This window comes from Panthera leo, chromosome A1, assembly GCF_018350215.1.
Source record: "Panthera leo isolate Ple1 chromosome A1, P.leo_Ple1_pat1.1, whole genome shotgun sequence".
NCBI classification, from domain to species: Eukaryota; Metazoa; Chordata; class Mammalia; order Carnivora; family Felidae; genus Panthera; species Panthera leo.
In genome coordinates, this window is record NC_056679.1 from 66,287,356 (window position 1) to 66,313,807 (window position 26,452).

Below are 26,452 nucleotides of genomic sequence, written 5' to 3' on the forward strand. Positions count from 1 at the left end.
TCTAGAAAAGGTGAATCTAATGTTATACACCTGAAACGAATGCAACATTTTGTGTCAACTATACTCAAATAAAAAAAAAATTTTTTTAAGTGCTTAAAGTCATTAGTACTCAGGGAAAAACAAATTTAAAATGGCACCACGCACCTATGACAACTAAAAGACTGATAAAAATTAAAAGACTGATAGTTATTAAGTCTTAGAGAAGATATGAAATTCTGGAAGTCTCATTCACCCTTGTGGGAGGGGAAATGAACTCAACCACTTGCAAAATTTTTGAAAGCATCCACTAACATTAAACGTACACCTACCATATGGGCAGTAATTTCTCTTTTAGGTCTTTTCTCAACAAAAATAAGTATGTATGTTTACTAAAAGACATTGTTTGTAGTAGCGTTGTAGCATAATAACAGTAGCATAAATAACTAAATTGAGGTAGATTCATAGAATGGAATCCTACATGGCAATGAAAAGGAATGAATTGTTGCTACATGCAGCAATGTGGATGAATGTGACAGATGGAACATGGGACACAGGTGTCCAGACTCAAAAGAATTCAGACAAAGGATTCCATGCCGTTTGGTTCTGTATAGATGAGATTTTAAAAAGTTAAGATGTGGTGTTACAAGTCAAGAGAGTTGAAGGTAGGAGGGGTATTGATTGGGAGGGTACAAGGAGGGCTTTTAGGGGTACTGGTGGTGGTAATGTTCTATTTCTTGAACGCTATGGTGATTACACAGGTATATGTTTTTTGCAATAATTTATTAAGTTATATACCTAGGATCAGTGTTCACTCTTATAAACTTCCAGTGAAAAAGTTAAAAAAGAAGAAGAAGAAGAAATTGGGGACAGTACCTAAATGCACAGCGTGCCTTCAGAAAAAATGAAAAATAATAATTATTTTTACCTTTAGAAGCAGTAATTCTTGAAATTACTGCTTAAAACTGTTTAGCGTACGTTATTTGTTGCTTTGAAGAAGGCAGCACTGAGTGAGTGATGGTACCAGAAGTGGTGGGCGGTAAGTGTCACTGAGCATCCTATAAGGACTAGCAAAGGCAAACATTGTCTGTCTGTGTGTCTGTCTATCTATCCACCTTTTACATTTTAGCAATTACAGCAGCCAAGTGCTAAAAATATTGGTTGACATGTGCCTTGAAATTTTGTTTATGATCTTAATTTCTGAAGGTCTTTTTGGGAGAAGAATTGTTACAGAGGTAAACTGTATGCAGTGTGGATCGATCTATAAATCGGAAATCAGAGGGAGCTGATCAGCCAGGCCAGGAATTGTAGCACTGGCAGGGTGAAGCCACTAGTTCACAGACTACACGGACTCTGTCACACCTGCCGGGAGCCACAGTTACATCAGCGGCTACGATGGCGACCGTAGACTGATCTGCGAGAATTCTTTGGGGATCTAACTAAAGTAAGAGGGTGGAGGGAGGGACTGAAATGCTCCCTGAGCCCTGGGGCTCAGACCCAAAGCTGCCCTAAGGACATATGGATGAGAGTCAAAAGGGTGACAAGATGATAGAAGGGAAGCAGACCCTGACCCTATGAGGGAGCCACAAAAAAGAGGATGAATGTTGAGGTTAATAGGAAGCTTTAAGAGTGAGTTGGGGGTATAGAGAATGCAGTCTATCTGTTTATCTACCTACCTTTTACATTTAGTTTAGGACTAAGCCAGGAACAGGGAAATGTGCTCTTTCTGCCCTCATCTGCTCAGCTAAGAGGATCTGAGTCAGGTCAGAGAGAAATAGCAAAACTTGGGGTTTGTCTTAATGTACTTGATCATCATGCCATCTAAAATTGTACATGTCACACAATCTACAGAAAAATAGAAAAAAAGAATGCACTGTCCATAACTAATATGTAATTGGGGGAGTGTTTGGCTATTGATAAGCATTAAAAAAATTTTTTTTAATGTTTATTTATTTTCGAGAGAGAGAGAGTGTGTGAGTGGGGAGACACAGAATCCAAAGCAGGCTCCAGGCTCTGAGCTGTCTGCACAGAGCCCAACATGGGGCTCGAACTCACGAAACATGAGATCATGACCTGAGCCGAAGTTGGATGCGTAACCGACAGCCACCCAGGCACACGCCCTGAGAAGCGCTTTTTAAAAGTTGATTCTGTTACACTCATGTGGCTCATAGGAAAACATCGTGTCACGTGCAACGGTATTCCCCGGTGATTTGGTACAGGGAGGGGTATCTGGCGCAAAGTACGTTCACACTGTTCGCCACACGGAAAGAGCTTAGTTTTGTGTTTGATTGCAGAATGTGACAGCACAGCGCTGTTGAGGGAGAATGGCTTGAAAGCTTTGGCTTCTCTGAAAATTATTATGAAAATATCCTGTGGCCATATGTAATAAGTTTTGTTATGATAATTGTGACATCCAAACCAATGATCTTTCTTATATTTTCTAGATGGGTAAGTTTTCTGCTTCTTAGAATGTTAAACACCTATACGTTTGGGCAGAAAACCCCAGATGTCTCTCTATTCAAAAAATCTAATAGCCTTAAGGGCCCATTTGGCTTATGGTCCTTACAATCCCTTTAACTCGAAGCTTAGATCACTTATCCCCCTACACTAGGTTCAGCTCAGCTCGAGTCTAGAATGAATTCTGCTCGTAGGCAAATATTAAAAGCTCTTCCGGGTTTTTTTTGTTTTTTTTTTTGTTTTGTTTTTGTTTTTGTTTTTTGCTTTTGGCTCTTCTCAGACTTTTGATTCTCAGCAACACTTACAACAACAATAATGACAGCTACCTGTTGTGGGCTGAGTATTTGTGTCCCTCCCCCAGATTCATATGTTGAGGTCCCAAGCTGCAAGTGATGACATTTGGAGATGGGGCCTTTGGTAGGTGATTAGGTTTAGATGAGGTCATGAGGGTCGAGCCAGCTTAATGGGGTTTGTGCCCTTAAAAAAGGAGCACACAGGAGCTGCCTCTCTCTGCCTTGTGTGAACACAGCAAGAAGGTGGCCAACCGACAAACCAGACCCAGAACCTGCTGGCACTTCGATCTTCGATTTCTCAGCCTCTGGAACTGTGAGAAGTAAATGTCTGTTAGGCCGCCCAGTTTATGGTATTCTTTTTTTTAATAGCAGCCCCAAGCAGACTAATACACTGTAATACCGTATACTGATCAGTAAGGGGAATTCGTTATAGATTCCACTAAAGTCATGCACACAAAAGGCTGGGCAATTCAAGGGGGAGGGAAGAGAATTTTTGAAAACACTCAGGTAGGCTTCCTGAGGTTGAGTTCCCCTCTGAAAACTTCTTACGATTGTCTCACCAGCAGATGTTTAGCCATGGCTATCTGCAGATTTTTGTGATTCTCCATAACTTTTCTCATGGATCAAAATTCAACATTTCCCCCAGTGCTGCAATTTGGACTCAGATAAGGATTACTTTTTGTAATAAGGGGGTAATTCACTTATTAATGATCAACCAGACATTGTAATGTACTTCTATTTATTTTAGAATATGTACATTCTCCTCTTCGTCCCCCTCCTTCCTCCTCTTCCTCTTCTTCTCCTTGAGCTGTGTGTTGAGACCTGTGCTGAAAATTGTACTTGAATGAGCACAATTAATGCTGATACCTACTCTAGGAAATATGTACTGTTCCTTTTCATTTTACAGAGGCCCAGACTCTGAGGATTTAGTAAAATTCTAAAAGCTGGGAAGAAAAACCTGGTTCATACTGTTTACATCTCACAGCTCTGTGTTCGCCCATCTATCAAGTCCTCAACAGTTAGATAGTCATGTACAGCCTTTGTTCTTTTTTTGACTCCTTTGGTGGCACTGCTGACCAGGGGGTGGCCAGACAGGCAAACAAAGCAGTCATGAAACAAACTAAACAGTCACTGGGGATATTGTCTTTCCTATAAAAAATAAAAACAAAAAACCATAAGCTGGGTGGCTTAAACAACAGATGTTCATTGCTCACAGTTCCAGAGGCTGGGAAATTGAAGATCAGCGTGCCATGGACGTCTCAGAGAAGGTGGGACCGGGTATCAGGAAACCCTGTGATGCTTTCTTCAGAGCAAGGGCACACAGGATCTCAGAGGGACAAGGTACTGTTGTCCGTATGCAGCATGGTGTGGCGAACATCACAGCTGTCTTCAGTACAGCCCACGGCTTACACCCTTGAGAGACTGGCAGCCAGAACTTCCATCTTCAAAGAGACAGTGATCACACCAAATGCTGCTGTGCCCATGAAGGGAGAAACGTTTAAAGACAGATAAACATACCCATGGGCTCAGAGGTTACACTGCTATAAGGAGGGGTAAAGAAACCCTGGAGTGAGAATTACAGGCATCAGACAGAGTGACCTCGCGTTCTGTTCACAAAGATTCAGGATGGTTCACCGGAGTCCCACGATGTAGCATGCGTGCAAGAGACAGCAGCAGGTGCGAACATTTACTGCAGGTGTTAACCTCCAACCTCACGTCCAGTGCGTGTTCTCCTTCTTCAACAAATTGTTGACTCCATTATCAACAGCTTATCTGGAAAGAGTTTTGTTGGTTTGCAAGCTAAGTGGCACGGTCTTGAAGCTAGAGGACCTCTAGAGATGTCTCCCATGATGATGCCAAGTAGAGGAAGAAGCCGAACACCGGCGTAAGGAATGGCAGCCATGCAGCCTTTGTGTTCCTGTCCCTTAACAGCTGACCTCGAAATGATCCCCACCCTCCCTTCCCTGACGGCACCACTGGATTCTCTTTCTGGCCTGGGTGTGTTTATCTTTCACTTTTGTATTATGAATATCTTCCAACATAAACAAAAGCAGAGAGAATAGCACGATGAGCCCATCACCCCCTTTTGGGAGTTACCAACCAACACTCGACTCGCTTTTTCATCTTCGTTATTTCACGTCTCTTTTCTTCTCTAATATTTTAAAGCAAAGCCAAGAGGTCACGTAATGTCACTAGCTGTACTTGAGGACACACCCCCAACAGATACGGCTTTTCTTTTTCTCCTAGCAGAACTGCAACATCTTAGCACGTTCGACAAAATTAGCAATTAGTATTCACGATAATGTAATACCCAGTCTATCCTCATTTTTTTTTTTCCTCAGTTTGTTTTTTGAACAGTTGATTTGCTCAAATCAGGAGCCAAACAAGACCCACATGCTGCCTGTGATTGCTAAGCCTCTTTCGTGTCTTTTTCTCCTTAAACAGTGTCCCTCCTTGTTGTTTTCATGCTGCTTATTTCTGGGGTGGTTTGTTTGGAGAGAAGGTGGCCTGAGAGATGAGAATGAAACAATTTGCTGAAATAACTGAGTTCTCTTCCCATTTTTTAAATATATTTAAATATCTAGCAAATAAAATTACTTTGCCATGAGGTAGCCACTTTGACTAGGCTTCCAGTCGTATTGCTGCATTATTTTTGAGACCCAGAAACAGCTACTTGAAAGGTATTTTTTAACATCCTACAATTAAGTGTTAGTAAGGTGATTTTGGCACACTACCACGTCTTGAGTTTACAATCTTTTTTTCAATCTTCACACAGATATTCAGATACTTTTTAAAAACATAAATTATAGGGTTTAATCACGTTATTCTTTACAGATCCAAATTCCACCAAATCATTTTGGTATGTGATTGTCACTTTCATATTTTTCTTTTCGTGTTCTTTTTCTTCTTTCTTTCTTTCTTTCTTTCCTTTTCTTTCTTTCTTTCTTTCTTTCTTTCTTTTATTAAATTTTTTAAATGTTTTATTTATTTTTGAGACAGAGGGAGACAGAGCATGAGCAGGGGAGGGGCAGAGAGAGAGGGAGACACAGAATCTGAAGCAGGTTCCAGGCCCTGAGCTGTCAGCACAGCACCTGACGCGGGGCTTGAACTCACAAACTGCATGATCATGACCTGAGCCGAAGTTGGACGCTTAACCGACTGAGCCACCCAGGCACCCCTCTTTATTTTCTGAGAGAGATAGAGCGCGTGAGCGAGGCAGAGGGACAGAGGGAGAGAGAGAGAGGATCTTAAGCAGGCTCCACGCTCAGCACAGAACCCATCAAGGGGCTCGATCCCACGACCCTGAGATCATGACCTGAGCTAAAATCAAGAGTTGATCGTTCAACAGACTGAGCTGCCCAGGCATCACTTTTATATATATATATATATATATATATATATATATATATATATATATATTTTTTTTTTTTTTTTTTTTTTTTTTTTTTTAATTTTTTTTTTTAATTTGATGTCATTGAATTTTCTCTTTAGATTGCTCAGACAAATATTATGAGTGACTAAGGATTCAAGTTCAAGGCAGACGGTTTCAGAAATACATACACATATAAAGACATCAAACAGAACTTCTAATAAACTGATGGTATGTTTAGTATAAAGAGATTACAAAATTGTCAGGAGTCACTTGTGTCCCCAACATAGAACATGACCATATCCTGCAGAGACTCAAATCCTTATCCATTGCTCCCAACACATGACCTCTTCATTCCAAAGTGTACTGCATGTGTCTACTTACATTTTTAAAGCCAGGGTCTATTTCGGATGCAGTTAGCATGCATGGTTTTATTTTATGTGAGAAACTTTCAGACCATGATCTTTTCCTTCCGTGATAGGCGGTAACATTACCCAGCCAAGAAATGAAAGCAACGTGGCAATTGGGATGTTTGATTTTCACACAATTGGCTTCCATTAGGTACAACATTATGGATCACATAACTACAACGTCTATACTATGTATATACGTTGCCACACATAAAGAGACACAGAGACACACATAGAGAACATACCAGAGCTTCCTCATTTACAAGGAGGTGAGAAAGGGTTCGTAGCAAAGCAAGGAAATGTCTTCTGAAGCATATTTAGTTCTCTCCGGGGCTCACCTCTATCCACTCTCTGCATGTTTGGAGACTGAAGTTTAGCCTGTAGCTGAGAGAACTGCATTCAGTTATTGGGTAGGAGGAGGGTTCAAGGAAGAAAGAGAAAACTGAAGTTTATAAAGAAAAGAAGAAGAGGGTCAAGAGAGACTATGGGTAATGAGAGAAGTGCGGACAAAGAACATGAGGTGAATCAAGTCCTGTTAGCCTGGAACTGAATTTCAAGAAGAGTAACTCAAAAGCTTACTAACAAAAGTTTGTAAATTGCAAATGTTGGGTTCAGTTAAGAGATAATTCTTGCTAAAGTCATAACAGACTTTTCTCTTTATCTTCTCCTGTTTTAAAGTCCCATTGTATTCATTAGCTCAGCTTTTCTTTATTCTTAAAAAGAAAAAAGTCAAATAGTATTTTCGTTGGTTACAAGCTTTTTTGTTTGGTAGATATTATTTTATAAATGTAACCTTGGCTGTCTTTTATTATTATTACTCATATCAAATAATGAAAAATTAAATGATGATTTTTTGCTCTTTCACATTATATTCATTCATTTTTACCCTTTGTTAGACAAACAAACAAATGCATACAGACCCTAAAGCATGTGCAAATTATTTTCACCCTCACCGACATTAAGAACTTGGTCCTGCACTATTTATAAATACTTAGCTTATCATTTATACACAATCTCTTCTTGAGGTATAATCCATGGTTTCTTCTTTATGTAAAAATTAAATAATAATTTATATAAACTATAAGTTAGAATTAAACATTTTTAACTGAACTGCGGCTGTGAAGTTCAGTTTATGCATTCTTGAGCTATTCGTAAGCCAGTTTTCAATACCCTTGTGTTATAGAAGGATTAAATTATAGCTTTGCAGTAGATTAGGTTTCTTTGTATTATTGTATTTATACATCTGGTTGGTCTATTATGCATTTTCTCCATACTATCTTATAAACTGATTAGGACATAACTCCTTTTCTATTGTATTCATAAGAGCCCACCATAGCATGGATTTAAAAAGCAAAATTAAATACCCAATATCTCTGGCGGAGAAAATCATTGGTTCTCAATTGCTGCATTGTAATTCTGTCTATAGATCTACCTACCTACATTGAGCTTTAAAAAGAAAATGCAATTAAAGACACAGATTGCTGTGAACGAGGTATTATATTCTACCAGGAGTAATGAGTAAACTTTCCCCATTTCTGACCCTGGCTAGCGCATCTGTGAGCTTTACTATAGAAAGACTGGGATGATACTCTATGTCTTAATACAATACGTAATATATAAGAATGTTCACAGATCAGTTGGCATTTCTTTTGGCTTTAAGAAGCTGAGCCCTTTGTGTCCTAAAATTATAGGCACATAATCCTTGAATCTGCTGTGTGGCCAGAAAAAAAAACAGTGGAGCATGCTCATTTTGTTCGCTGAACACTCAATATGCAATATGAAAGCAAGATGTTTAGTATTGCACTAAGCAATAAAATGTCACTCAAGTGATAATAGCATGCACAACTTAGCACTTTCTGGCTTTCATGTTTAAGAAAAACAGACTGGATGGACTGGTTAAATCCAGCCAAAGGTAAGGGCTTTGAAAGTTCTTCCTTAAGATATTCCTTAAGATCTGGCTGTCGTCTGCTGGAAGTGGTATGCCAATTTCGGACTGCAGGTCGGGCAGAGATGGGCACTGGTGATGTTTTGGGTATGTAGGAATCTATGTAGGAACCTATGCCTGGAAGTTGGCCTGATTTGTAAAATCTGGTGGCATTTTCATTTGAAAACAATGAGAGGCATGAGTTAAAGATGTTTCTGGTGTCTCTCCCTGGGGCTTCCCAGAGTGGCCAGGGCTTCCGATTCTTCTGTGATTGTTTCCTTACTTACCTCTCTGCCCTGTTACTCTGTGAACTCTTTTGCGGCAAGGACGTAGTTTATACAGCCCAGCCCCAGTGGCTGGCCTGGTACCAGGCTCTTAGTAGGTGCTCATGAAATGTTTACTGAAGTGAATGAATGAATACAACAAGCTTCTTTTGAAACATTCTTCCACTCCTGTCTGAGAGCTCCATGGACCAAGGTGTTCACTATGCCTAGCACATCCTAAATACTCATAAGTCTGTTGCCTGATTGACTGAGACGAGCATTTGTAGACCGGAAACTAAAAGTGACTGATAGCTTACATTTAACACGCTTTTGCTTTCTATGACTTCAGCTGTTTAAATAATAATTGTCCCAACGACCTTTTAGAGCTTACCTCACGTACACTTACTTTCTTAGAAAGGAAGTGTAGGGAGCAAAATACGGTCTGTATCAGCTTCTACTGTTTCGTTAGCTGCAGAGAAAGTCTGGAAAATTATAATTAGCGTTGAGAGGTCTAAAAGGAGGGTTGCAGATTTAGTAATAAATCACCCATATTATATTTCATTTCTTCTCATCTTCCTCCTTTCTTTTTGTCCCTCATTTCCTTCTCCGTACCCTATCTCCTGTCTGTCTTTGACTGAAGGAGCCTATCTACGTATGGAAATGTGCATTGGACCGTGACCTGTACAGTCCCTGGAATTGTTCTCAGGGTGAAAAACCTTCGTGAGTATTAGAAACAATTACCATTTCCATTTACAACTAGACCCAAAGCGTTATGAGTGGCAGAGATGTAAATTTATTTTAACCTTAAATCTACAGTATAATTTTTGTGTATGGAAAACCAGTACTAGGAGGCCAGTGTGATTGGGAGATACATTTCAATTAATTCTTCCACCGATGCCTTATCTCTTCTGCATCAGAACCTTTTATAGTGTTAAAATTAACAATTATGCAGCTGATGGTTGGCTAAACCCACCAGGGGACCTGGAGAGAGCCTCAGATAACACGACACATATAAATCATTCAGGAGAACAATTCATGAAAGAAAAGTTATCTGTGTTTGGGATGACATTGGAAGAACTAAATAGGAGTCAATTGGAAGAAGGGACATTTAGTCCCATTGTCCAGCTTGCCTTTCTCTCTCTCTTTTTTTTCTAATTGTGTCATAATATACATTTTTAAAATTAATTATCCATTTGGTGGCAAGATAAATGTCTCTTCTTTTGCTAAGGAAATAGTGGCCTCGGTGGCGAAAGATTATTTCACATGAGCGGCACTCGTAAAGAAAGCTGTTACCAGACAAGGTGGCAACTGTTCTTTGAAGGAACACGGTGAAGGGTGACATGCAAGCCCATGTTTACCAAACTGAACGAAGTCTGGACTGGCAGATTTCAGCCCACTGGTTGGTTACAGAAGCAGAGAGAACCGGGTCTGGAATGAGGTCACACCAAACCACGTAGATCACCAAGTAGTCAGCATCCGTGAAGCGGGGTCCTAGCGAGTACCAAGCACTACTTTCCCGATTTCCTCTGCAAATATGTGGCAAGTACCTGTAGAATTAGGTTCATGCTTAAGCCTTCGGCACCGTAAAAAGGTCTATTTCAGGGCATTTTACAACGTGTTGTCCTCGATGCAGGGCAAACACATATGCACACGTACGTTCGGGAATAACCTGGGATTTAATAGGACCAATGGCCAGATGCTACGATCTTGTGAGTGATCTGTTTTATCTACTTATGTTTTTATTTAAATTGCTTCTTTCTATATAACTTCTTCCGTGGATACTTAAAAAAAAACCGTATCTGTGTTGTCTTGATTCTTCTTTCTTGGCGACTGGTTTGGATTTTACACTCCACTCAGAGTCAACAGAAGTACTGAACCTGCAGTTCTCACATACGGAATAGTAACAAGGCTTAAAGCTTTAATAAGCACAAGAGTGACAAAATTGTCCTATAATTTTCATTTCCTTAAGGTAATTTATTCTTTTCCCCTAACGCCCACCCCTTGCTACAAACATGCAGAAGAAATAAAAGTCATGAGAGGAGAAAAAAAGATATGGGTTTTTGACAAGGTTCAATAACTATGTCACAGTTTGGTGAACATTTTACTATTCATTATTCTTCAGTGAAGTATGAATTACAGTTGCCTTAATATTTATTTGCATCCAAAATACCTGTATAAAATTTATTGTTTTGTTTTTGTAGTCCATTAAATTGTGCCGAAAACTATTTATGATGACACACAAGGTTTTTAATTATTTGCTCTGATGAGCGTATCAATTATAATTTCATTCTGGTATTTAGTTCTTTGGGAAGACATAAATGTTTGTGATCAAATGTTAACAATCAATAATGGTGCAAAGATGTCATCGATTTGTTTAACACCCTCATTAAAGTGTAGAAAATAATGGTTAGGATATAGACATAACGATCCCACGGCAGATGTCATGGAGACACTAATGGTGTCACATAGGAGAAGATTGGCAGGAGCAGAGAGAAGACAAATCCAGAGTGTTCTATAACAGAAACTGTTCCCTAATCATCACCCCCCTCGGCCTTGTAGTAACGAGATAGCAGAGGTGAACTGCTATTAGAATCCCCGCTATGATTTTTCGATACTACAATATATTTTTCGGTACTAAGTATCAATGCAGATATGACAATATTCCGTAGCCAACAAAACATACTTGGCCCTCATGACCTACATTGTGTGGATGAATCCTTTTGTCGTTTCTATCATTTCAAGGCTAAAAAAGTCTTCCGGGTTTTTTCACCGAAGACCGGTTAGACGGGGTAGATCCTGCGAGAGCCCTTCTCCCCTTGGTCCCTCGAGGCCCCTTCCACACAGGTCTTTCTTGTCTGTGCTCTATACTGAGATGACACTTAAAAACAACAACAACAACTAGATACAATTCACATATCATAAAACCGACCAGTGTAAAGTGGGCCATTCAGTGGCGTTTGCACATTCACAGAGCTGTGCAGCCATCTCATTCCAGAACACGCTCTTAATCCCCAAAAGAAGCCCTCGGCTGTTAGCAGTCACTCCCCATGTCCCCCACCTCCCAGCCCTGGAGGCCACTCATCTTTGTCCCGTCCCTAGGATCTCCCGATTCGGGACATCTCACATACACAGAGTTACGCCATATGTGGCTTCTTGCATCTGGCTTCTACACTGCGTCATATTCCCTGTGCTAAAGTTGATTTTTCTGCCCTCGTGGAGGTCATAGTCTTGTAGGACAATCAGGCTAGATAAAAACATACTATACACAGAGTGGGCAATGACTCTTCCTCTTGATGGTGTTCCCATTTCCTGGGTGTGCTACGTATAAATACAAAATAATGACCCTTATTATGTTATTGCCAGGATGACAATGCCTGCAGAACTGGGATCAACGTCATCTTCAACTCTACCTTCAAGTTTATGTTCAGTGCTCACACTCATCTTCTCTTTATTTCTTAATCAAGGGTCAAGACAACATAAAGACTCAGGGTGGATTTGTGGATCACTTTCAAGTTGCCTTTAATACGATGGGCCGACTTGCCTTGCTTTGGCTTCCGCGTTCACAGTTCAGTCCCCGCTTCGTTAAGCTTAAAGATGCTGCCTCATTAGGTGCCACCAGTAACACACATAATACTACCTCTCCCCGGAGTGCCGGCCTCTTGCAGGATCTGAAAGACGATACTCAGATTTGTCTAACCCAAAGCTGTCTCTTAAAAATCCAAGCCGCCACCAAAAATCCTCTTACTTCCTTTAAAATGTTCTGTGGACATCTTAACTCAAGTAAATACAATTACTTTCTTTACTCATATGAGTTCTAGAAAATCTCTATAGAAAACTTGAAAGACAAATTATACAGAAGAAAATAAGACTCGCCTATAACCCTGGCAGGTGGAATAAGCTAATGTTGATATCTTACATTTGCTTCTACTCTGTTTTGTGCACGTATATTCTTTCACACTCAGTAAAAATTACTGAATGCCTTTTATGTATAAGGGGGAAATTGGTGGAAGAAAGAGCAAATCTCTAGGAGATTTGTATAAAAATTAGGATCACCCTTCCTTCTACCCAATAATAAATATTAGGGCAAGTCTATTTCCCCATATCTTGAAATATTCTTCAAAAACACGACTTTTCAGACCTGCATGTGAATGGGCCAAAAGTTCCAGATGGAGACTCATTTGTGTTGTTTTCTATATATTTTTTTACCATTAAAAATAATGCTATGTTAAAATTATGTCGGATAATATCTTACATAAAATTTTGGGAGCATTCGTAATTAAATTCTTAGACAAGATTGTTGACAGGATTGCCAAGTCTGAGGATATTTTGATCTTTCAGCATATTATACAGTATTGCTAAATTACCTCTCACCTGTGATGCCAATTTGCACTCATACTGGCTTTGCCTAAGAGTGCTCCTTTTCCAATTTCCCGAACAAAACTGACATTCTAATTGCAAACATCCTTAGCTAATTTCTTGGACAAAATGTTATCTTTCATTATTGGTCAAGTTGAGTGACTTTATACGCTTATTAGCTGTTTTTGTGTGTGTATTACGTATGATTTGACTATTCTTTTCTTTGCCGTTTTTTGTGTGTTGAAGTATCTGTTCTTACTGGTTAATAAGTGTTTTTTATATAGCAAATAATCTGTCAGATATTCTGTAATTTATCTTTTGCTTTTTGCTTTTAAGTGAATTACGGCTCTTCAAGAAAATGTATACAGGAACCCCTGGCTGGCTCAGTCAGTAGAGTCTGTGACTCTTGATCTGAGGGTCATGAATTGGGTGTAGAGCCCCATGTTGGGTGTCAAGTGTACTAAAAACAAAATTTTGAATAAAAAAAATATACATGGAAGTTTTAAATGTTTTCATAACTGACATTTATTAATATTTTCCTTTATCATTTTCTGCCTTTGATTTCATACCTGAATGTCCTTTTCCAACGGAAAGTTAAAAAAATCCCTATTTTTTCTTCTAGTTGCTATGTTTATTTTTTATATGGAAAACTTCAATCTATCTGAAATTTATTTTGTCATATGGAAATGTAGGCATTCAACTTTACTTTTTCTCCAGTAGCTCTCCAACAGCAGCACATTTATTGAGTAAATCTTTTTGTAAGCGATTTAGAACATTAAAAAAAAAAAAACCGCTAAGTTCCTACATGAACTAGAACACATTAGCTACTTTCTTTCCTGGGTACACTGAAATCGCTTGCATTTTGCTATTCTCGCCAATTCTTCCAGGAAGAGCCCCGCACAAATCTTACTATGAAAAATATAGTAAAATCCGTATCTCCAAATTCTAATGTTCTCCGTTCCTATTCTTAAAAAAAAAATGTGAACACTTTTTTTAGCTTTTTTTTGTGTAGTGTCTGATACAGAGCAATGCTTAATCTGTGTCTGTTGAATACTTGAACGAACGGGCTCCATGAAACGCCTCTACATGTGACGTTAAAACAGTCAAGGGTGTGCACTGGGCAGTCTTTGGACATCGCAGAGCCCAGCAGTGAGGTCGTCAGACCTGAGAACACGCTCTGTTTTCTACCAATCATTTAGCTCAGTCTTAAGTCATGTCGTCTTCAGTTAAACAATTTCCTTCATTCTCTGATTCCCACCTTCACAAAGTTCCCGAACTTTGACTTTTGAAAAAAATTCTAGCAAGAATGCCTCCATTGCGTGGCTTCACTCCAGACATCATATTATGCGACTCATTTTTCTCTCTCAAGTCCGCTCCACCCACTTTCCTCCCTGCTGTTCTTTTTCTTCTATATGCCAGGAGACCAGATCCCTTGGAAACATTCTTTGTCATTAAAAATTAAGTCCTTTGACACATTTTTAATATGCTAAGTTTTAAACTTTTGTCTTGTTATTATGTTGGAAATGAATAATTTTCTGGGCTCCAGACAGATTTTTCAACTTTTGAGAAATTGGCTTCAGCTGCTGCCGTGTGTGAAATAATTAATATATGCAGTACTTAGTACGCTGCATGGCCCTTGTCAGAAAGGTACCCAGAAAAGGTACTTTCCTTCCAACCTTTCCTATGCTAAAGTGTATCTGTTTCTCCCCATGAGACCACTTTCTCATCGGCAAAGGCTATTACCTGACTCTTATTTTTATTTATTTATTTTTTATGTTTTCAATGTTTATTTATTTTTGAGAGAGACAGAGACAGAGCATGAGTGGGGGAGGGGTGGAGAGAGAGGAAGACCCAGAATCCCAAGCAGGTTCCAGGGTCCAGACTGTCGGCACAGAGCCTGATGTGGGGCTCGAACCCACAAACCGTGAGATCATGACCTGAGTCGAAGTCAGACACTTAACTGACTGAGCCACCCAGGCACCCCTATTTATTACCTGACTTTTAAACTCCAGTATCTAGCCCAGGGCTTGGTAACAGACTCAAACTTAAATAAGTATTTGATGATTGAATAACTGTAAGCATGAAGAAATAACATGAATAACATAATTAGAAAAGGTAGTATGAGTCCCATTTTTTCAACCTTAATTACTATTTGTCAACAAGTCTACTGATTCTGCTGGCCCACTTTTCTATAGTTACATTCCAGACTATTAATATATATAACTACATATACTTTAATTCCATTCTTTTCCAGATTGATTCTAAATATTTGATGCCTCAGAAGTTACTTTTCCATTACTTCCAATTCCATCACCATTTTCCAAGATGCATATGCAATTCCTTTCCATAAATGTGTGTGTGTGTGTGTGTGTGTGTGTGTGTGTGTGTGTGTACTAGCATAGACTGGAGCCATGGTAGGTGTTTAAGTAAGAGCTGCTGAATTTGAAATGATTCTTTTGTCTTCCCCAATCTTACTAATGATCATATGTCTTCTGCACCTGATGCTATGTATTTGGAACAATTACATTTGAATAGCTACATTACCTTCATTCCTTTTTTTTTTTTATTGTTTATTTATTTTGAGAGACAGAGAAAGAGAAAGAGCATGAGCAGAGGAGGGTCAGAGAAGAGGGAGAGAGAGTCCCAAGCAGGCTCCGCCCTGTCAGCGCAGAGCCAGGTGCAGGGCTCAAACTCACAAACCATGAGATCATGACCAGAGTCAGCGGCTGAAAGGACTGAGGCACCTTAGCGCCCCTACCTTTATTTCTTATAATAAAGCTTACATTGTTTCTCTTCTAGTACTGCAGACTTCTCTCCAGTTTTTTTTTTTAGAGAATTTTTACATAATATTAACATTAAGATAGAGCATGCCTTTAAATGATTATTTTACCCTATCTTGTGATTCCAAAGAGCTCTCAAGATGTTTTTGGCTTCTTAAAATAACCTGCCGAGCAGTGTGCTGCTTCCTGTATTCTTCCTTCTGGGGCTCAGATGCTATTAGACTTGCTTCTCGTTTTCTTTGGTCATTTCATGTTTGGTATCTTCCTTCCTTCCTCTCCCCTCCTCTTTCTTTTCTTTCTCTTCCCTTTCTTTTTTGGGACACTTTAGATAAAGCTCTCCCTTCTAAGGAAGTGTTTTGTATCTTGTTCTCAGTAACGTGTAGGTAACTTCTAGCTGCTGGGTTTTTGTTGTTGTTGTTGTTTTTTACTGGTATCCAAATGATCATTGTTCCACTTTCTTCCGTGTTCTTTCATGAAATCTGTTTTATTAACCTTTCCTAACTATGTTATGCCATCTCCATTCTCTTCTTCCTGTTTTCTTCTCTTACACCCAGGGAACTTGGGCTTATGTTACTCGTTTTGGTTTTTCCTCAGCATTTTTGTTCTGGGCCCTTAGAGCTGGCCCAGCAGACCTGCCTGGGCTTAGCAGCAAACCTGTGTCTTTTTTATTACAAAGAGCAGACAACCCCACAGCGAAAACATGTTGGTAGAGGAATTTTTTGTGTGTGGTTTTCTGAATCAACTTTAATCTTTTGCTGACTCTTCAAACCAAATCGAGCAAACCCACAAAACAACAACAGAAAACTGACAATCTTTTTTAATGGCAATATCCTTGCTCCCCTCAGTTCTATTTTGATTCTGTATTTCCTTGCTAGAGTCAAAGGTTAATTGTTGTTTTTACTGAAATGGTTAATGTAACAAAAATATCTCTCTATTGTGGTCACAGTGTTCCTCATACCCATAGTTCTATTCTTGAGGAGAATGAATTGCATTCTGAATTATCAGGACTGTCTTCCCAAAGTACTTACCCTTTTTTCTTAATGCTGTATCCAAAGTAAATGCTTGTATTTTTTCCTGGTAATATGAATCACCCATCAAACTCGTTGTTTCCCGGAATTTGAATTGAAAAGGTTCTTGCATAAAGAAAAAGCTCAAGAAGTTTTTGTTCGATGAATGGGTAAACCTTAATTTATGTCATTCCAGTTGTGATAATAATTAATATCTTCCTCTCTACCTGTATTACATCATCTTTACCACAACAGCTAACATTTACCTGCTTTGTGCCAAGGACACAAATCACTTTAGAGGCATTATCAAACCATCGTAGCTGTGTGTAACTTTGTTTTTCTTTAGAATAACTCAATTTAGATTTCAGGACCCACTTCTACCAGGATTGTAGATGTTTTCTCTCAGATACTTCAGGGTTCCCCTTTTTCCTGAGGTCATTTCTAAAAATCAAGGTTGTAATGGACACTGTTCTTAAGCAATAAAACTCCCCCAACCTTCTTGTTAATAAAATACGGATATACTGGGCAGCAGACTGTTCATCTTGGTATCCCTTTCTCTGTCTCCTTTGAAAATGGGGTAACTAATTCTGGCCAGTGAACATAAGATGGGGCCAGCTGGAACTTTCTAAGAAAGTTTTGCTTCCACATGGGCTGATGCTGCCTCTTCCTCTCTCCTCCTTCCTGCTTTGATCTCAGATGTGATGCCCGGAGCTAGGACCACAATCTTGTGACCATGCAAAAAAGGCCCCAAGTTGCAAATACATTATCAAACTGTAGAACCCATTTGAGTATTCATCTGCTTTTGGACTTCCTATTCTGTGAGAAAAATACATGCCTCTTTTCAAAATACAAACTCTTTTATGCTACTTGCAGCTGAATGTATCTGTAAGTATTACAGGAAAGTTATAGTGCTGTGGATGAGAGGGTTCTATCAGTTTTGGTCTCCAGCATCGCCTCTAGACCTCCATCGTCACTGCACACAGGTCATCACTGAGATCCCTTGTACCTGGCTAATGGTTATTTTAAATCCTGCCACTTTCCGTTCTAGTTCTTTACCATGATGATATTGGTGGTGGTGGCAAGGGTATCCTCTCTTTTGGTACCACTCTGGGGTCTGAAGATGTTGGCAAAACTGGCTATAGCTCTGTGGTGGACTATTGTAATGTTGGCCCCCACTTAGCCACCCCTGTAGGCACTCTTACTTTGCGTAGACCTTTTTACATGGACTCTAGGCTTGGTCTCCTGACTTGCATCAGCCAATGGCACATCAGGAAGCAGAGTGCCCTCCAACATGGGGCTCCAGTTGAACCATGTAGAGCAGAAGAATTGCCTAACTGAGCCCAAGCAACCCACAGAATCATGGGAGATAGTAAAATGCTTGTAAATTTAAGCACTAAGGTTTGGGATAGTTTGTTACACAGTAATTGATATCAGGAAAATTCCCTTCTTCCTAGATACGCCATGATTTAAAGACTTGCAATATTATAATGACTAGCACAGCTATAAAATTGGGAAAAGAGATAAGTATTTGCTTTTACATTTTGCTGCAAGTCCTAGATATAATTTTTGTGTGTATGGAACACAAGAAGCCTGATACATTATAAGCCAATTCCAAACACTACATTTTCTATTTAATTCTATTTAGCATTTATATAGTGCTCATTACTGCAGAATATAGGTGCTTTACAATATTATTATTTAGCATTCATATAACACTTTGTGCTTTTAGCGTATGTTATAAATTATTTTAATTTTTATATTTGCAAAGTACTTTACAGTCATTTAAATTTTAAAATTATTTCATGACCCTCTTTGTGGAAGAGAAAATATATAACCGATATTGGGCACAATTTATATCTTCCCTGACAATGTGCCTATGTTGTCTGTATAGAAAGCCGGGTCCACGGCGATGAGCAGAAGTGTAGCATCGATACAATTGCAACAAAGGCCATGCCAGAAAAATCTGCATCGAAAAATGAGTCCCGGCCAATTGTTCCCTTCCAGCAGTATTTCATACAAGTACCCCAGAAGCCATAAGTAGATTCGTACAGCAACTCAAGCTGGAGGAATTGCACTATGGTAGACCAGAGCAAAACTCTGACAAAGAAGGTCTTCAACCTTCCTGATTATTAGCTTTTCCTCCATAAAATGGATCTCCATTTTATAGGGTGATCGTGATGACTGAGCCAACATGAGTCAAAGTACTTTATGTAGGCCCGATATGCTGGAAGTGCATCGAAGTTAGAGCTATTCCACTAAGATTGTATTCTTAAGACTATTACTAAGATCTTCTAACTTAGACCTTGTTACTAAGATCTAATTGCTTATTAGGAGTATGTGCTAAGTGAGAAGGAATTTCTTTAGCATCACAAAGTTGTCTTGCTTTGAAGTATGAAGGGATGCATTAACCCTTTCAGGTTCTGAAGGTGCCATCCAGTAACTCACCTCTTTTCTTATACTCTCCGCAAATGATCACAAGGAGTGAATCCATCGCAGGATTTATTAATCCTATGATCTTCCTTGTCGGCCGGAGTGTCTGCCTCACTCCTGCTAAAGTGCACCGTTCTTTATCTTTATGAAAGGACACGTGCTGTAGGATTTCTCAACCCAGGGAAGCAGAGGGCATCTGGTATTTCTGGTGACCCAGGACTACCATGCTATTCCCTGGGATGCGTGGCAGGGTCACCTACACAATACTTCCCTCTTCCTAATGCCAGCAGTGGCCTTGGCCATCAAGATTTCCCGCCACCCCGAGAGAACATTTGGCTGGTGCCTTCCAGGTTCAAGGAGGAAAATAGAGCCACTGCCGCGTTGTCTCCCACAAAAAGGAAGTGGAGAAATGTCTGTCAAATGGCTGGTTACACCTTCTTAGTGGCACAGTTATCACTTGTACTCAATCTTACATTCTAGAAAGCATTGTTCTTTCTAGAGCCGCACAGTTTTCCTATATGTTCTTATATTTTGGAATTCTACCATTATTTATATACCTGCATTGCAAGATGATCAGGCTGGTTCCTCAACTGCTCACTCAATTGCTTTGACCATAGCATTTGGAGGCTTGGTTTCCTGAGAGAAATTCATATTTTCAGCTTTTCAGGTATAGCAAGGCAGAAACCTGGGCTTTCAAAGTGGTTTGTGCTTTTGAATGCCTTCACATGTAATCATTAAAACTGAAAGTTAAACAAGATGTAATGTAGAAACTATCATGTTATCTCTTTTTTCTTTTTTGAGATTCTTAAACAAAGGTGGACCATTTTCTAAAATTCATATATATTTTCATTTGTTTTAAGTTTATTATTTATTTTGAGAGAGACAGCATGAGAAGGGAGGGGCAGAGAGAGACAGGGAGAGAGAGAATCCCAAGCAGGCTCCACACCATCAACACAGAGCCCGAGGTGGGGCTCGAACCCACGAACCATGAGGTCATGACCTGAGTCGAAACCAAGAGTCAGACACTTAACTGACTGAGCCACCCAGGTGCCCCCATACATACTTTCAAAATGAAATGTAAAATGTTGGGTCCGTTCATGTGTTTCAGAAGAACTGGCTGACTTTTGAAGGAGCATTTTCATTACTCATGTAGTTCTGTCTCTGTTTTGAAATTTGTTGGCCCTGAAAAGCTGTGAAAACACTTATTTGAATATTTGTTGATTCAGGATGCCTGGGTGGCTCAGTCGGTTGGGCATCCAACTTCAGCTCAGGTCATGATCTCGTAGTTCCTGAGTTCAAGCCCCGCATCGGGCTCTGTGCTGACTGCTCAGAGCCTGGAGCCTGCTTCGGATTCTGTGTCTCCCTCTCTCTCTCTGCCCCTCCCCTGCTTACTCGTGCTCTCTCTCTCTCTTGATCTTGCTCAAAAATAAATAAACATTGAATATTTGTTGATTCTTAGGCAGATAACAGATGAAACTGCCAACGATTCTGAGGTATACTCAGATCACTAGACTTACTCATTCTCAGGTATTTTCAAATCTTTTGACTTAAGGATTTGGCCCTAATATCCTTCTCATCTTAGTTCTCCCCTGAAAATGAGAGCTTTGGAGAAAACCATGAAGGGTGAAAGCTGAACTAAAAGGTGAATGCTGAGCTGTGCTGTAAGCATAAATGTGAAGTGTCAGCAGAAGACAAGAGTCAAGCTCACTGCTCACGTGATGAAGTTTCTGAAGGCTGATTCCTGAACAAGTAGGGCAGGAGAACGTGGGTCACTGGGGGGATGTTCTTGTAAGAAGTCCTATAAATCACAGTCACTGAAACACAACAGTGAGAGGAAGCGTTGGAATTCGTGAACCACTAGTAAGAAGTATTTAAGAGGAAAGAAAAGACAATAGGAAAAACGGCTGAAGTGAAAAAGAAATTGATACTTGAATATGATGCATGCAAGAATTTAAAATAGAAGCCCACAGAAGAGACTTTAAAGAAATGTGAAAAAGCCCTGGAGATGAAATGTTATAAAAATATTGCTAGTCCGTTTTAATCAACCATGGCAAAGCCACGTGTTTTATAACTGAAGGAACTGACGAAAGCAAAATGACCAAGTCAGCATTGGAGAAAGGGAATTGGGGAAAAGAGCACTTACTAATTGCAAAAAAAAAAAAAAAAAAAAAAAAAAAAAAAAAAAAATGGAGGGGAGCTGGTATTAATTGAAAATTAATAATTTCCATTATTATTTCCATTATTTCCATTATTAATGGAAAACAATAAATCTTCCCTTGGAGTGACGCTGGCATTAAATAAGAGTGAATTATAATGAGGGGTGCCTGGGTGGCTCAGTCAGTTAAGCGTCCGACTCAGGTCATGATCTTGCGGTTCTTGAGTTCAAGCCCAGCATCGGGCTCTGTGCTGACAGCTCAGAGCCTGGAGCCTGCTTTGGATTCTGTGTGTGTGTCTCTCTCTCTCTCTGTCCCTCCCCCACTCGCACTGTCTCTCTCTCTCTCTCTCAGAAATAAATATAAAAAATAAAAATAAATAAACGTTAAGAGCTAGTTATAATGAAACATTACAGCCAAATGCAACAAGGCGGAGAGAAAGAACCCCACTGACATAGATGATCTAAAGAATAGTATCTGTGGCAGGTATAGGAACACAGATAAGATTCTTAATACCATTCTTACCAGATCAATCTTTTGCTAAAAACCTTTAGTGCTCCCCACTGCTTGCCGAATGACCCTACCTTCAGGGTGTCTGTACTAAAGCATCCAGTCCTGCCTCCTCCAGGAGCTGCCATTTCCACTAGCAAGAACCCTCCAAACCTGTAGAACCCTGCTCAGGGCTCTTGCCTTCTGTCTCTTCCTCAAGATCTGCCCCTCCACCTTGAACGAATGTTCTCCCCCTCATTTCAGCCTTTCTCTGGCATATATCAAATACATCTCAGATCACCTTCTCCCCTATTAATTTGCCTCCACTGCTTCCGCTCTGGTTCAGACCCATATTCTTGCCGTAGCCTCCCCTCTGTCTCCCCCAACGCATCTTGCCCCTCTGCAGGTGCGGCTCTGCCCAACTGGAGTGGAGTCTTTCCAAGAGCAGACCAGAGCTGCTGTAGGTCTCTCTGATGAGTGTCACCTGCTCAGATATGCTTTCCAAGATGACCCTAGCCGACATTCAACGTACAATGATGAGAACAATCATGTGTTTGTGGTTTATGGGTTGACTATCTGTCTTCTACACTGCTGTGGAACATGAGTGCTGAGTGCCTCCATTTCTTGAGGATGTTAAGATGGACATCAGGAGTGTAGGATTTGAAGGGAGCTTCCTTGGCTGCTCCTCAAGCCCACACTTGGGCCTCATGTCCACCCAATAATTTGGTGGAAGTCTCTCAAAAAGGGCCCGCAGATGGATGACCCAGATACAAGATCCACCCTCAGCAAAGAAGCCGTCCATTAGGCTTGGTGCACTCCATTTGCTTAGGTGCGGAGGGAATTAACACCTCCTGGAAACATTCTCAGGGATCAAATAAGGGCTTTCCGGCTGAGCTTTATTTTACTTTTTATTTTTTGAAGTTTATTTATTTATTTATTTTGCAAGAGAGAGGGAGAGAGGATCCCAAGCAGGCTCCGTGCTCAGCGGTGAGCCTGATGCGGGGCTCAGTCTCATAACCACGAGATCACAACATGAGCCGAAATCAAGAGTCGGATGCTTAATCGACTGAGCCACCCAGGTGTGCCTACGGGACCTCTTTTCTTGAGCTTCCATGGAACATTTTTTCTTTCTTAAACATTATATTGCTTTAGAAAATTATATGAAAAAAACAGAACAAACTCAAATAGGTCTGATAAAAATCATGGTTTTAAAAAATTAAATGTTAACACAAAAGTCCATTCTAACTCTTCCCAAAGATTTTTAGAAGTCATTCCTACATTAACTTAAGAACTGTAGCCTCCACTCTTCCTTCACTCCCTACCTATGGGGCATATACAGGATGTTGGCTTCAGAACATATTTGACAGATGGTTCCCTTAGCCAGGCTAAGATGCTGTTTTGCCACAATAACAGGGGCACCATGGCAACCATTCTAGAAGGTTTGTTAAGAGGAGATGAGCTTAGAAGCACATTCATTTGACACACAACTCCTGAACTTCATTGGTGCCCATGACTGTTGCCATTGTTGACTTGCAGCCTTGACCCAGTGTGGGTGTATTTCACTGTTTGTGAGCTCATATCTTTCCTTTTCTTGTCAGATTTTTGCATTGTCAGCAAAGGAGGGGGTGGGGAAGAAAGACAAGAGGACATCAAGAAGTGGTCCTTGTGTAACATGGGCTCTTTGTAAGCATAATCATTATGCAGACCTTCCAGCATGGTGGCAGGAGGGGGGATGGTGTCCAATTTTATAAATGAAATAGATGAACATAGTTGAAGAAACTTAGCAAGGAGGTACCATAGCCTTGTGGTTAGGCAGAGAAGATTTAGAATCAGAAAAATTTGCATTTGAATCCTGGTTCTTTCTCTAAAGAGCATCTTTTCCTTCATTTCCTAGAGGGAGTGGAGGTGGGGAGGCAGCTTCCTCCTTCTAGTCAGGGCCCTTATTCCTCCCCAACCCCCAACTCCAAACAAAAAGTCTGAACTATATTTGGTAGGTGTCTCTTTGTATTAAAAAAAATTAGGGGTGCTTGGGTGGCTCAGTCGGTTGAGCGTCCGACTTCAGCTCAGGTCACAATCTCGCGGTCCGTGAGTTCGAGCCCCGTGTCAGGCTCTGGGCTGATGGCTCAGAGCCTGGAGACTGCTTCCGATTCTGTGTCTCCCTCTCTCTCTGCTCCTCCCCCGTTCATGCTCTGTCTCTGTCTCAAAAATAAATAAACGTTAAAAAAAATTAAAAAAAAAATTAGCAGGGGTATGACACGATCAAAATAAGATTTGATGGCGATTAATTTGATCCAGCTGACAGAATGGAGAGAAGAGACAAGCAGAGAGAGGACTCAGGCCACTGCGATGGTTTATACAAGTGCCCCCATGAATGTGAACGTGAATGTTGGGAATGGTCCAAGGGAATAGAAAGGAGGGAATGGAAAGAAAAATCAAACGGGTTTGAGCACTGCTTTAAAGCTAGGTGTAAATGGGGAGTAAACCAGCAATAGAGACCTAAATTTAAGGAGGTAAGATGTGAAGAATTAGTTTGGCAGTGGGAAAGGACAGACGATGATGAGTTTGATTTCAAACAAGCTGGGCTTCAGATGCAATATTCAGATGAAGAGAGAAAGAAGGGTGGTGAGTCAGGAAACAGAACTTGAATTTGTGAGTGGAAGAACTGAGATGTTAGACCAGAACTGGACAGAGGAGCAAGGATGCTTCCAAGATGGTCTGGCAAAGGGTTTTTTGGGGGGATCTATAGGACAACAAGAAATACAGATCATTTAAGGGGATTAAAACAATAGGCAAATAATTTAGGTATGACACCAAGTTTGGCCAAAAGCATTATTCTATTCTTGTTTTTGTTTGAGTCCAGACATGATTGTGGAGTGACAGTCTTGTCTTTGTCTTGATCTATCATGATCACTAGGTGGCTTTGAATGACAAGTCTCCTGTGAAATTGTTTACGTTCAATGGGAGAACACCCCAGCCTCGTTGTGAGTGCCAGAGCAGCTCGTAGCAATGCTGGGGCCTAACTGATAGTTCCAGGCTTGCTCTCATTGGCAGGGGCTGCTTTTCCTCTCTTAATATGAGCTCTCCCCAGATGCTATAGTTCACTGTTACTCAGTAATTCACGATATGTGTTTGTTTATTTATTCAACTAACATTTGTGAGGACCTCCTATGTGCTAGGAATATAATGGTGGTCAAAGCAGACACGGACTCTTTTTGGAAATTAGAGCCACAGTAGGTAGAAGAGAGATGGGAACACATTAATTAAAGGAAAAACCATATTTAACTGCAAGCTGTGATAGCTATTGTGAAGGAAAAGTGCAGAGTTTTCAGAAGGTATAACCACAGAGCTAACCAAGCCTATAGAGTCAGAAAATTATGTTTGAGCAGAAATCTAAAGCATAAGTGGGAATTAGTTGGGTGAGGAACTAGTTGGGGATGGATGGTAGGAAGGGTCCTCTGGGTAGACTTAATATCATCTGCAAAGGCCCTGAGGTAGAGAGATTTTGGAGAAACCACAAGAAGGTCCACCTTAAAGCTACTTCCAAGTCTTCTCTTGGACCAAACAGTATTTATTACAATACTCAGCATTCTAAATAATGAGTTTGAAAACCCAGTGGGCTGTTTGGAAGCCAGTTGGCTTTAGGTGAAGAAAACTGCCATCACTGTTTGAATTAATGCTATAATGGTGTATAAGAAACAGCAGTCTTATTATCTGGGAATTCATCAAAATCTGTGTTCCAATTTGAACCTTAGAACCTTGGTGTTTTTACACTGAACACTTGGCGCATTCCATCTTCTTGCCCCTCATTTCTTAATTACTGTCTTGTATTCTGTGTCTCTCATTAAATCCCTAGCCCCTCTGAGGATGAGATTCTGTCCTGTTCATTTCACAAGTCTCCTAGCCCCTTGGCACTTAGTGAATTTCATCCGTGTAACGAACATTTCTTGAGCGATGTGCCCAACAGTGCTCCACATTTGGATACAAAACCTTAAGTGATGGATCTCCAGCCTCAGGGAGTTTAGAGTTGTTGAAAGAATCTGAGCCACCATCCTGAAAAATAAAACACTTTTGGGCCCTTTATCAAATTACTCAACCTAAATTCCTACAGTTGCTTCTTCCGCGATAAAATAGTCTTATACTTCAGAGTCTAAGAAAGCACTTTTAATAACATTTTCATATTTTAAAATAAAGTTTGAAGATTACAAGATGGTATTAGTGTTGTTAAAATCAAATGACTTAATTGTGATCCCATTTATAATTGATGCCTTCACCTTGGGGTATTTGAAAATGAGGTGCAATTCCTTTTATCTTTCCAATGGTGGGCCCTTGTAATGCTTGTATGAGCACAAGACTAGGAATTAGGAGCTCCTCATTCTGCCCCTGACTCACCAGGTTACCCAACTTAACCCCACCGTTTCCTCATCTGTAAAATGGGGATAATAATCCTTACCTCTCTCACTGGGGTGTCATGAGTATTAATTAGTGTTTGTCAAGTGCTTTGAGATTTTCAGATGAAAGGCCCCGTAGGAGCCCAGTCTAGAGTA